The sequence below is a fragment of the Chlorocebus sabaeus genome, chromosome 14, assembly GCF_047675955.1.
Source record: "Chlorocebus sabaeus isolate Y175 chromosome 14, mChlSab1.0.hap1, whole genome shotgun sequence".
Taxonomy (NCBI): domain Eukaryota; kingdom Metazoa; phylum Chordata; class Mammalia; order Primates; family Cercopithecidae; genus Chlorocebus; species Chlorocebus sabaeus.
The window spans coordinates 39093345-39106505 of record NC_132917.1 but is presented as its reverse complement, the minus strand read 5'-3'; the positions used below and the strand labels follow the sequence as shown (position 1 = coordinate 39106505).

The 13161-nt window shown below is 38.4% G+C and overlaps 1 protein-coding gene across 3 annotated transcripts in view; it reads left to right on the top strand.

The window, feature by feature from the left end:
* Nucleotides 1-13161, top strand: part of MAP4K3 (mitogen-activated protein kinase kinase kinase kinase 3) — a 186397-nt gene that overhangs the window by 67408 nt on the left and 105828 nt on the right. The gene's annotated exons all lie outside the window — the stretch shown is intronic.

Genomic DNA, 13161 nt, shown 5'->3' with positions numbered 1-13161 from the left:
TGCCATCGTGAATAGTTGTTACATCATTCGTGATAATTATTCTTCAAAGATTAATCATGGATTGCTTAGCCACTCTTAAATATATTGAAATCATCCTATGACTTGAGGCTGACTGGACTGGACAGATTGGATATTTACACATTGAATGGTAATAATGCTCCAAAATAAAAAAGCAACGGATAAAGGACTTTTTGTTTTGTTTGTCTGCAATGTATTTCTTATTCTCAGTCCTCTGTATATGACCAGTGATTTGGCTTCAAGGATGTTTATTTAGCACTTAATTTAGTTAGAAGGAAGATACAGAGATATAGTTCTTTCCTTCAAGGAACTTGTTATCCAATATGAAAACTAGAGTGTTTATGTAAGTCACAGCCTAACTACGGAGAATCACCCATTGAACAGAGTGTGTGTGCATATGTAGATGGTGGTGCTGGCAGTAAGGAACGGTGATGGCTGTGCCTAGAAAGACTTAATTCATGGGTCACTGAAGATCCGCCTTTGACTGTTTACTCTGAAATACTCTGGTCTGGGAATATCTAGGTAGGATGCTATGTGAAAGGACACACATAGTGCAGAGTGGCTGATATATCCTAACTTATACTTGGTGGGTTCCATAGAGGCTGTGAATTCCATTTCCCTTGGGATGGTTAAGGAAGTAAAACTTCAGATGAGCCTTCAAGACTGGCTAGGATTTTGCTAGTAGAATAAGAGAACGGAGGGTATTCCACATGAGGATAGATAAAAGCAAAGGTAGTATGGAAGTACTAGGCCTGTTTGGGAAGTCATAGTTTCATTTGTCTAGAGCAGTATGCTCTCTGTGGGCATGGTGGGATATAAGAAGTGGAAAACTGATGATAAGTTTATGGAGAGCCTTAAATACTAGCCCAAAGCAGCCAGCCGCAGTGGCTCACACCTGTAATCCCAGCACTTTGGGAGGCCGAGGTGGGCAGATCACCTGAGGTCAGGAGTTCAAGACCAGCCTGGCTCGGTGGCACGCACCTGTGTTCTCAGCTACTTGAGAGACTGAGGCAGGAGAATCACTCGAACCCGGGAGACGGAGGTTGCAGTGAGCCAAGATCACGCCACTGCACTCTAGCCTGGGTGACAGAGCAAAACTCCATCTCAAAAAAAATAAAAATAAAAATAAAACTAGCTCAAAGGTTTAGATTTTACCCTGTAGACAGTGGGATTTTGTTTGTTTTTACAGGTTAGTAATATGATCAGAGTATAACTGTAAGAAGATTCAGTGTACACAGGCAGATGGGAGAGAGACCCTGCTGGTAAGAAGACATATTACTGTTAAGACAGCCATACTTGAGTTACAGGCAGAGGGAAGGAATGGGTGACTGCATGAGATTTTTAGGGTGGATAAGACTTTAAACATGATTGATAAATTACAAGGGATAAGGGAGAGGTACAATATATGTCAAAATTGAGTTTATGGGAAGAATAGTTTTGTTGTATTGTTTTGATTTTAGGAACTCATTTTCATGAGTTTTATACAGCTATGGTTTATGCCTATGTAACCTCAAGAATAGATCAGGAGCTGCTAAAAAAAATTGTCTTTAAATCAGGTCTGGTGAGAGAACAGAAAGTTGGGAGATTAAAAACGTCCAAAATTAGAACTATTTTATTTAACTTTTTTTCTTTTTGGGGATTTTTTTTGTCTTTTCTTTTAGAGACAGGATCTCACCCTGTCACCCAGACTGGAGTATAGTGATGTGATCATAGCTCACTGCAGCCCCAACTCCTGGGCTCAAGCAATCCTCCTGCCTCAGCCTCACTACTAGCTGGGATTAACAGGTGTGCACTACCACACCAGGCTAATTTTTTAGTTTTTTTTTTTTTTTTTTTGTAGAGACTGAGTCTCACTGTGTTGCCCAGGCTGGTCTCGAACTCCTGGCCTCAATCGATTGTCCTGCCTCGCCCTCCCAATGTTCTGGGTTTACAAACATGAGCCACTGTGCTTGGCTAAAACTATTTTGAACAATGTGTCACTGTTCTTGTTGGTGGGCATGATAAAAGCAGAAAAATTTCTGCCCATTGTATTCTTCACTTCCCTTAAAATCTACATTATGCTCTATTTTTCCCTTTTCTGTCCTTACTCCAAAAACATTTTTTGAGTCTCCTGTAATACTTACTTTACATATAGAAACTGTAGGGATGCTGCCATAATTTTTAGTAGGTGGGAGGGATATACTCCAGAGGATTTTCACTAGAAATTCACTCCTGAGTTATGTGTACCTTCCTTATTTTGGGCCTTCCATCAGAACCACTTGGGTAAACCTGGCTCTCAAAAGAGCTGGATCAGGTAAGAAAAGGAGACCCAACAGGTTTATAGGTCAGGAAGCTCAAGTTCAGCCCTTCTTCCCTGACTACCTGGACACAATCCGTTTGCACTAGAGAATATTTTCTCAAATAGTCCTTTAAAATAAGAAAGGAGTGGAACTGGTTCTTTGGGATGAAAAAAATCTGAATTTGTTTTATGTATAAAACAGATATATATATATATGTATATATGCATAATACATAAACTTGCAGAATATCTGTGGTATTAAAATTTCATAAGGGAGAGGCATTAAGAAAACTGAGTTGGGAAACACAGCGTTAGGGTAGAAGTTTTTTCTTTTTGTCTTAAAGATGAGGTCTCACTGTGTTGCTCAGGTTGGATCGAACTCTTACCTCAGTCTCCCAAATATCTGGGGCTACAGGCTTCCAACACCATGCCCAGTTCTAGAGTAGGACTTTTTTTTAGGGAGCCAGGGCCATGGTTTCTTTCTTTCTTTTTTTTTCCCCCCTTTTCCTTTTTTGTTTTTTTGGGTTTTTTTTTTTTCGTTTTTTTGTTTTTTTAGATAGAGTCTCACTCTATCACCCAGGTTGGAGTGCAGTGGCACAGCCACAGCTCACTGCAGCCTCAACCGCCCGGGCTCAGTCAATCCTCCCATTTAAGCCTCCCAGGTAGCTGGGACTACAGGCTCACACCACCATACCCAGCTTATTTTTAATTTTTTTCTACAGATGAGGTCTCACCATGTTGCCCAGGCTAGTCTGAAACTCCTGGGCTGAAGCAAACCACCTGCCTCAGCCTCCTAAAGTGCTGGGAGTACAGGTGTGAGCCACTGTGCCTGGCTTCATTTTTTGTTTAGGTAATTTGAGCAAGGGAATTTCTTCTTGACTTTGTGAACCCTGTATAAAACTAAGTGATACTTAAGCATTAATCAAGAACACTTAGTAAAATACAGCCAAACAAATAAATAGGCTCTAAGTTATTTTTATCAGGTGAAGTATTTGAAGGGTGGTTTTCTTCATTCTCATTTCTGAAAAAAATACGAATATTGCTTTTATAATGATTTTTTCATTTGTTTTGAAATAACTAGGAATCAATAGAATTATTAGATACTTCCTTTGTATTTCTGTTATTGATCAGGGCTTTAATATTTCTTCAAAAAATTCAAAGTTGGGGGCTGCTTTTGTAGTTTTAGAAAAGTTTTTTCTAATTTTATATTGTTATTACTTAAGCCAATTTCTTATCTTTTTAAAGATTAGCCAGTGGGTTTCAAGATACCCTGATAGTTTAATGTAGTATTTCAGAGTATTTCCTGGTACTCCAGTAGTTTGCGACAATAATTGACAACTTAAGAGAAGTTGGAATGTTAGCCATAGATTACTGTGTAAATCAAAAAATAAAGTTCCAAGGCCTCCCAACCATCTGAACTCCTCCTCCACTGGGCCAAAGGCATTCCGAAGTTACCCTGAAAAACTCAAGTGATGATGGAAGTGGAGGTGGAACATGCCTCATTACACCCTCTTCCCTTTTGGAATTCAGGAAAAGCTGACTGGTATTAATATCAATGCAGATCTTATGTCTGATGAGAAACATCTACAGTCTATTCTCTCTGAAGCCTACTACCTGGAGGTTTCATCTGGGTGATAAAACCGTGGTCTCTGCAACCCCTTATCACAACCCAGACATTCCTTTCTATTGATGATAACTGTTTAAGCCAATTGCCAATCAGAAAATTTTAGAAATCTGCCTCTGACCTGGAAGCCACTACTTCCACCCCCACCCCACCATCCTGCTTCTAGCTGTCCCACCCTTCTAGATCGAACCAATGTTAAGTCTTAAATGTATTTGATTGATGCCTCAGGACTCCCTAAAATGTATAAAACTAGGCTGTACCCCAACCACCTTGGGCATATGTTCTCAGGTCTCCTGAGGGCTCTGTTATGGGCCATTGGTCACTCATATTTGGCTCAGAATAAATCTCTTCAAATATTTTACAGAGTTTGACTCCTTTCATGAACGACTCAAGTACCGTTAATTTCATTTATTGTTTCTACCATAGGAAATGGAGTTTAGAAATTATGTATTTTGAATGACACCACACATGAAATTAAAAGCTAATTTGAAATTGACTTTAAAACACTTTTACATGTAACATACATGTATGTTCTCACTTCTCTGTGTTTGCAATAGAATGGAAATGGAAGATTTGAGAGTGAAATACCCATAACAATGGCATGAGAAACCTTGTTTATTTTTCATAGTCTAAGCTTAAATTTTTCTCTGGGCTATAGGACATTTTAAAAATTACTGTGGCGTAACCCAAAAATAAAATTCTAAGCCCCCCAGCTGACTGATGGACGCTCTCCTCAGCCAAGTGCATTCCAAAGTTAACCTGAAAAACTAGTTCAGGTCATGATGTTATCATCATAATGAGACTCCACATCCTCATTATACCCTCCTCCCTTTGGAATTCAGGCTCAGCTGACCAACATTAACATTTAAACAGAGATCTTAAGACTAGTGAACAGACTTTTTGTAGCAATAAGACACCAAATTCCATCCTGACTCTAGTATAGCATCACATGACAGATAGCAGGCCCTGCAAGAAATTGAAGTATTTTATCCCAAGCATATTTCTTTGATATATTTTGAAATGGTCCTGCAAAGCTGTCTCTTGTGGGGAAAATCTGTATTCCATAGAGAATTCATTTTCCTTTCCAGGTCTTTTTCCTGATCTAGGAGAGAATTAACTGAGTCTGGCACTTTATAGGTCTGACAAAATCTCTGAAGTCTGCTACCTGGAGGCTTCATCTGCATGATAAAACCTTGGTCTCTACTACCTATTATTATTATTTTTATTTTTTTTTTGAGACGGAGTCTCACTCTGTCACCTAGGCTGGAGTGCAGGGGGCACCATCCTGGCTCACTGCAAGCTCCACCTCCTGGGTTCACGCCATTCTCCTGCCTCAGCCTCCCACACAGCTGGGATTACAGGCATGTGCCATCACACCCGGCTAATTTTTGTATTTTTAGTAGAGATGGGGTTTCACCATTTTGGCCAGGCTGGTCTCGAACTCCTGGCCTCAGGTAATCCACCCACCTTGGACTCCCAAGGTGCTGGGATTACAGGAGTAAGCCACTGCACCTGGCCCACCGTACATGTTTTGATTGATGTCTTATGTCTCCCTAAAATGTATAAAACCAACCACTTTGGGCGCATGTTCTCAGGATCTCTTGGAGCTGTATTACAGACCACTGGTCATTCATATTTGGCTCAAAATAAATCTCTTCAAATATTTTAGAGTTTGTCTCTTTTTATCAATGGTGGTAAAAACACATCACATGATATCTATCCTGTTAACAAATTTAAATATTTAGTACAGTATTGTTAACTATAACCATTATGTTATAGATTATATTCTAGAATTTTTTCATCTTACATGACTGAAATTCTTTACGCGCTGAACAGCAACTCCTAATTCTTCCTTCCCCCAGCCTCTGGCCATGACCATTCTGCTTTCTGGAGTGCAAATGTCTCTTTGAGATTCTAATTTCAGTTCTTTTGGGTATATACCCACAAGTAAGATTGCTGGATCATATTGCATTTCTATTTTTAATATTTAGAGGAACTTCTGTACTGTTTTCCATAGTGGCTACACCATTTTACATTCCCATCAACAGTGGACGGGGGTATTCATACTGGGCCAACACTTGCTATTTTCTCGTTTTGTTTTGTTGTGTTTTGTTTTTTATAATGGCCTTCTGGACAGGTGAGAGGTGACATCATGGTTTTGATTTGCATTTCCCTAAAGACAGTGATGTTGGGCATCTTTTGATATAGATCTGTTGGCCATTTGTATATCTTTTTTTTTTGAGAAATTTCTGTTCAAGTCCTTTGCTCTTAAAAAAAAAAAATCCCCAGTATGATTACTGTATAAATGACAAAAATTGTATACTATTTGTTTACAGTTTACAGCATGGTATTCTGATGCATATGTATGTTGTGAAATGATCAAATAAAGCTAATTCATGTATCCATCACCCATTGGTTTTTTTTTTTTGTTTTTTTTGTTTTTTTTTTAAGACAGACTCTTACTCTGTTGCCCAAGCTAGAGTACAGTGGCACAGTCTTGGCTCACTGCAACCTCCACCTCCTGGGTTCAAGCAATTCTCCCACCTCAGTCTCCTGAGTACCTGGGATTACAGATGCCTCCACTACACCCAGCTAATTTTTTGTATTTTTAATGGAGTCTGGGTTTTGCCATGTTGGCCAGGCTGCTCTCGAACTCCTGACCTTAGGTGATCCGCCTACCTCGGCCTCTAGAAGTGATGGGATTACAGGCATGAGCCACTGCACCCGGCCCTTTGCTCATTTTTGAATCCAATTATTTGGTGGGTTTTGTTTTGCTCTTGCATTGTAGGAGTGTCTAATAACCCCTCACCACATGTATGGTTTGCAAATATTTTCTTAAATTCCGTAGGTTGTCTTTTCATTCTGTTTCTTGTGCTATGCAGAAGCTTTTTAGTGATGGAATTTCAGTTGTCTGTTTTTGCTTTTGTTGCCTGTGCTTTTAATGTCATATCCAAGTAATAATTGCCAAGACCAATATTATGAATTCTTTGCCCTTTTTCTTCAAGAGTTTTATAATTTCAGGCCTTGCATATAAGTATTTAATTAATATTCAAGTATTTAATTAATTAAAGCTGAATTGTTTGTGTATGTAGGATAACATCCAATGTCATTCTTTTGCATACGGCCATCCAGTTTTTCCCAGCACCTTTTGGTGAATACTGTTTTACCCCATTGCATAGTCTTGGCATCCTTGTAAAAGAGGATTTGACCTTATATGCATGTGTTTATTTTGGGTTTTCTTTTCTCTATTCTGTTGGTCTATATGTCTGTCTTAATGCCAGTGCCACATTGTTTGATTACCGTAGCTTTGTAATGTTTTGAAACCAAGAAGTGTGAGACCTCTAGCCTTTATTCTTTTCTCTCAAGATTGTTTTGCCTATTTGGGGTTCTTTGTGGTTCTATCTGAATTTTAGGATTGTGTTTTCTATTTCTGAAAGAAAAAAGTTGCTGTTGGTTTCCAGACTACATTGATTTTGTCGATCACATTAGGTAGTATGAACATTTTAACAGTGCTCTTTCAGTTGATAAACATGGCATGTCTTTCCATTTGGTTTTCTAATTAAGCGTTTTGTAATTTTCAGAGTACAAGTCTTCCTCCTCCTTGGTTAAGTTTATTACTAGGTATTCTTTTTGATGCTGTTGTAATTGGGATTATTTTCCTTTTCAGATTGCTGTTAGTATATATAAATGCAGTTGACTTTGTATCCTGTAGCTTTGCTGAATTTGTTTATTAGTTCCAACAGTTTTTTTGTGGAATCCTTAGAGCATTCTATATGTAACATCATGTCATCTTCCAGCAAATATAATTTTACTTCTTCCTTTTCAATTTGGATGTCTTTTATTTCTTTTTCTTGTTTCTTACCATAGGACATTTAACATGATCCAGGATAAAGAATCAGAAAGATGAGAATTATTCCAGATGTATGAATTCTAAATAAGAGCTACTTATTTCAGAATAATATCTATTAGAAAACTGTTCCTTCATGTTTATTTTTTCAGGTGAATTTAAGTATAATTTTTTCAGGATTCAGTTGGCATTTTGATTGGAATTGCAATAATACAGTTATTAATTCATAAGGTACTTGCCGTCTTTACCATAGTAAGTTCTTCTATTCAGAAGAGAAGTGTCTTTTGCTCTTTTCAGGTCTTTTATCTCTCAGAATATTTTGTTTTCTTACTTTCTTTTAATCATCTTTATTTCTCTCTTCTACATGTTTAACATCTTCATGACTCTGATAAGCTAACATGGTTTTCCAGAAGCGTCTTGACAAATGTCATTATAATGAAATAATTCTTTGCAGTATCAAACAGCTATTTAACATGAAAACTAACAACAGAGCAGATTCTATTTAAAATGAAAATGTTTAATATTTAAATACAATGTAGTTTAATTTAAATAATATTTAAATAACTTAATAATTATCATTTTAAAGATTTTAAAAGCAAGTTTAAACTTCGTATGGAGGCTGTGGGTTTTAAAGCTTATTCTTAGGTACACAATTTAATTTGACATATTCTAATATGTTATTGAAGGATTTTAAAAAATTGTTTCTGCCTTTTGTTCAAGTATTTGTTTTCCAGGAGCACAGTCATATATAGTAAATAATGAAAATTTTGTACTTCTATTGTTTATACTACCTTATTTTTTTCTTGTGAGTTTCAGTTGGTTATTACCTTTGGAATAATTCATTAATTCATTTATATTGAAAGAGTCTAATGTGCCAGGGAGACACACATATTATAAGTAAACATATAATATGTTAGGTGTGGTAAATGGGGAAAAATAGAGTAAGGGGCATAGAATTGTGACTGGGTAGTTGCCATAATATATATTATTATATATAATATATAATCACGTTATTACATAAAATATGTGATATAATTACTAAAATACAGAAACAAAAGAGTGTAGGAGAGGGAAGGAAAGAGAGAGAAAGAAAGAAACAGAAGAGAAACAGGAGACAGAGACAGACAAATTTGCCTGAGATGATACAACTAGTAAATTGTGAAACCAAGTTTTGTAATTAGGCTTTCTGATTTCAAAGTGCGTATCCTTAATAGTGACACTGTGCTGGATTCTGTAAACAGGGACTTAATGTGACAGAAATAAGGGACCTATTCAGGGTTAATCTTTAAGCTATTATTGTTTTGATTGTTGATATAGTTTAGCTGTGTTCCTACCCAAATCTCATCTTGAATCGTTCCCATAATCCCCTATGGGAGGGACTTCATGGGAGGTAATTGCATCATGGGGGCAGTTACCCCCTGCTGCTGTTCTCGTGATAGTGAGTTAGTTATCATGAGATCTGATAATTTAATAAATGGCTTTTCCCCCTTTTGCTCATACTTCTCCCACCTGCCATCATGTGAAGAAGGATGTGTTTGCTTCCCCCTCTGCCATGATTGTAAGTTTACTGAGCCCTCCCCAGCTATGCCAAACTGTCAGTCAAATAAACCCTTTTCCTTTATAAATTACCCAGTCTTGGGTGTGTCTTTATTAGCAGCACGAGAATGGACTGTTACAGTAAATTGGTACCAGGAGTGGAGTGCTGCTGTAAAGATACCTGAAAATCTGGAATAAACTTTGGAATTGGGTAACAGGCAGAGGTTGGAACAGTTTGGAGGGCTCAGAAGAAGAAAACGTGGAAAAGTTTGTAAGTTCCCAGAGACTGTAGGGCTCAGAAGACAGAAAGACGTAGGAATGTTTGGAACTTTCTAGAGACATGTTGAATGGCTTTGACCAAAATGCTGATAAGTGATATGGACAATAAAGTCCAGACTGAGGTGCTCTCAGATGGAGATGAGGAACCTGTTGGGTACTAGAGCAGAGGTGACTCTCGTTAGGCTTTAGCAAAGAGAGTGGCAGCATTTTGCCCCTGCCCTAGAGATCTGTGGAACTTTGAACTTGAGAGAGATGATTTAGGGTATCTGGTGGAAGAAATTTCTAGGGAGCAAAACGTTCAAGAGGAAGCAGAGCATAAAAGTTTGGAAAATTTGCAGCCCCACAATGCGATAGAAAAGAAAACCCCATTTTCTTCAGAAGAAATTCAAACCTGCTGCAGAAATTTACATAAGTAACAAGGAGCCAAATGTTAATCACTAAGACAAGGGGAACATGTCTCCAGGGCGTTTCAGAGACTTTTGCAGCTGCCCCTCCCATCACAGGCCCAGAGGCTTAGGAGGAAAAAATGGTGTCGTGGGCCCAGGGTTCCCCCTGCTGTGTGCAGCCTAGGGACTTGGTGCTCTGCATCCTAGCCACTCCAGCCATAGCTAAAAGGGGCCAACGTACATCTCAGGCCATTGCTTCAGAGGGTGCAAGCCCCAAACCTGGCAGTTTCCACATGGTATTGAGCCCACAGGTGCACAGAAACCAAGAATTGAGGTTTGAGAACCTCTGGCTAGATTTCAAAGGATATGTGGAAATGCCTGGATGTCCAGACAGAAGTTTGCAGCAAGGGTGGAGCCCTCATGGTTCTGCTAGGGCAGTGCAGAAGGGAAACATGGGGTTGGAGCCCCCACACAGAGTTCCCACTGTGGTACTGCCTAGTGGAACTGTAAGAAGATGGTCACTGTCCTCCGGGCCTCAGAATGGTAGATCCACCAACAGCTTGCACTGTGTGCCTGGAAAAGCTGCAGACACACTCAATACCAGCCTGTGAAAGCAGCCAGGAGGGGAGCTGTACCCTGCAAAGCTACAGGGGTGGAGCTGCCCAAGGCCATGGGAGCCCACCTCTTGTTATCAGTATGACCTGGATGTGAGATATGGAGTCAAAAGAGATCATTTTGGAACTTTAAGGTTTAATGACTACCCTATTGGATTTCAGACTTGCAAGGGGCCTATAGCCCCTTTGTTTTTCGTTTCTCCCATTGGAACAGCTGTATTTACCCAATGCCTGTACCCCCATTGTATCTAGAAAGTAACTCACTTGCTTTTGATTTTACAGGCTCATAGGTAGAAGGGACTTGCCTTGTCTCAGATGAGACTTTGGACTTGGACTTTTGGGTTGATGCCAGAGTGAGCTAAGACTTTGGGGGACTGTTGGAAAGACATGATTGTGATTTGAAATGTGAGGACCTGAGATTTGGGAGGGGCCAGAAGTGGAATGATGTAGTTTGGTTGTGTCCCCACCCATATCTCATCTTGAATTGTAGTTCCCATAATCCCCATGTGTTGTGGGGGGACCCAGTGGGAGGTAATTGAATCATGGAGGCAGTTACCCTCTGCTTCTCTACTCATGATAGGGCTATCTTTATAATGTATTTCTCATGAACCTTGAACAAAGTTCTTTAAATCCTTTGGATTATTAATGTATTGAACTTTACTTTTTTCTTACCCAAATCTACATATTTTATTTACCTTTAAAAATTGAGTATGTGGACTTTTTCTTTGGATTTTTTTTTCCCACAAAAATGTTGAACTTAATTTGACCATTCTCACAATCACATAAAGTTGACTTAATAGTACAAAAGGATACACTTTGGATCAGTAGTATTTCATGGGAAAGCTGCAGTTGAAAACCTAAAGCCACTAATACATTTTATTAGAAATAAAAGGAATAATATGTAGGCAATTAATTATATAAAACATGCTAACAATTGGATGAAATTAAACCAAAAGCTGATATTCTGGATTTACAGTCATCATAGAAAGGAATTATGTGGTGTTGTAGATTCATTCAGTCAACAGTTCTTTATTGATCACATCTTAGGTATTAGGGGTACAAAGATTATGAAGACATAATCCTATCCTAGAAGACTTTGTATTCTAGTGAACACATAGACATGCAGACATCAGTGTATACAAAGATCACTGTAGAAGTTATGATGCTTATAGTTATCTGTAACAGAAGCCCCAGCTGAAGTGGCTTAAACAATACACAGAGTTTATTGGTCATGTACAGGTGTATCTGAAAATTACAGAGGTAGGTGAGGCTTGCTGTAATAGCTCAATATGCTTCCTTTTATCTGTTTCTCCTCAGTGCTTTCCACATACTAACTTTATCCTAAGGCTGACTCCCTTTGAGGTTATATCATGACTACTGATAACTCTCAGGGCTACCCCCAGAAAGAGAGCTTTTGTCTTCCAACCATCAAACTAAAGTCTTGGGTTCACTCTGACTTGATCAACTTTGATTGTATGCAACTCTTTCACTAGATTGAATAAAAGTATAATTTTGGGTTGAGTGAGAAACTAAGTCCAGAACTTCCAAAGTACCTAGTATACCTATAAAAATTGGTGTTTGTCTTATTTTGACTTTATTATTTCTAACTTTGATTTCTTCTAATACACAGAAAATCAGGAATCCTTAATGGTGGGAAGTAAAGTGATAAGAAGATCATAGTTCAATAATCTTCCAAATTTTTGAAAGCCTAAAAATTATGTCTTGGGAGATCTGTGATTTTGTGCTCACATCAATGCAGAAATTAAGAACTCATCATAAGAAGTGTGTCTTCTCCATTATTTCTTTCCTTGTAACTGGGGCAGTAAGGTGGATTTTGATATTGGGTTCACGTGGTTCATGGTTGGGCTGTTTAAAGTCTCAATTACATTTGCAGTAGCAAAATGCCAAGGCCAGAAATGTCAGGGCTTACCACAATGACCTCATACTTATGATTTGAGCAGTAATTGGGGAAGCCTTCTGTTTTTTACTTTGCTACTAATTTACATTTAATCAGGCTATTCATAGTATATAATACTTTAAAAGCTGAATTAGTAATACAAAGCTACTTTTATTTCAGAGTAAGCACTTCCACTTGTTCTCTTTCTGCATAGTCTCTGGTTCACCACATTTGCATTCACTGCAGTTCTGTATCTCTCCATGACAAGTGTTCATTCAGGAGCCACAGCATGTGACACTGCTATAGGATTGCCAGATCTTATTTTAGAGAATTTGGACAAGGGGGCAGTAGGAGAGAGATTATTTGCTAATAGTCTGACCAGGCTAAAATACAATCCCATTCTGCATCCTAACACAGTTGGAACAAGGCACCCAAATACAGGATAAGCCTGTGAATGTGGGCCATCTGGTAATCCAGTACTGCTCGAGTGTAGGCCTCTCAGCTCTACAAACAGCCTGTGGAGATAAATTTGACACACTTGGTGTATAAGGGTTCCTGCCCTAACTTAAAAAAGAATTACTACTTTGTGCTAAAATTATATTAAATGTTATTTAGAAATAAAGGAAAAAGTAATTTACATTTCCTATTGATGGATTATACCGATGATTGTGTCCAAGGCATA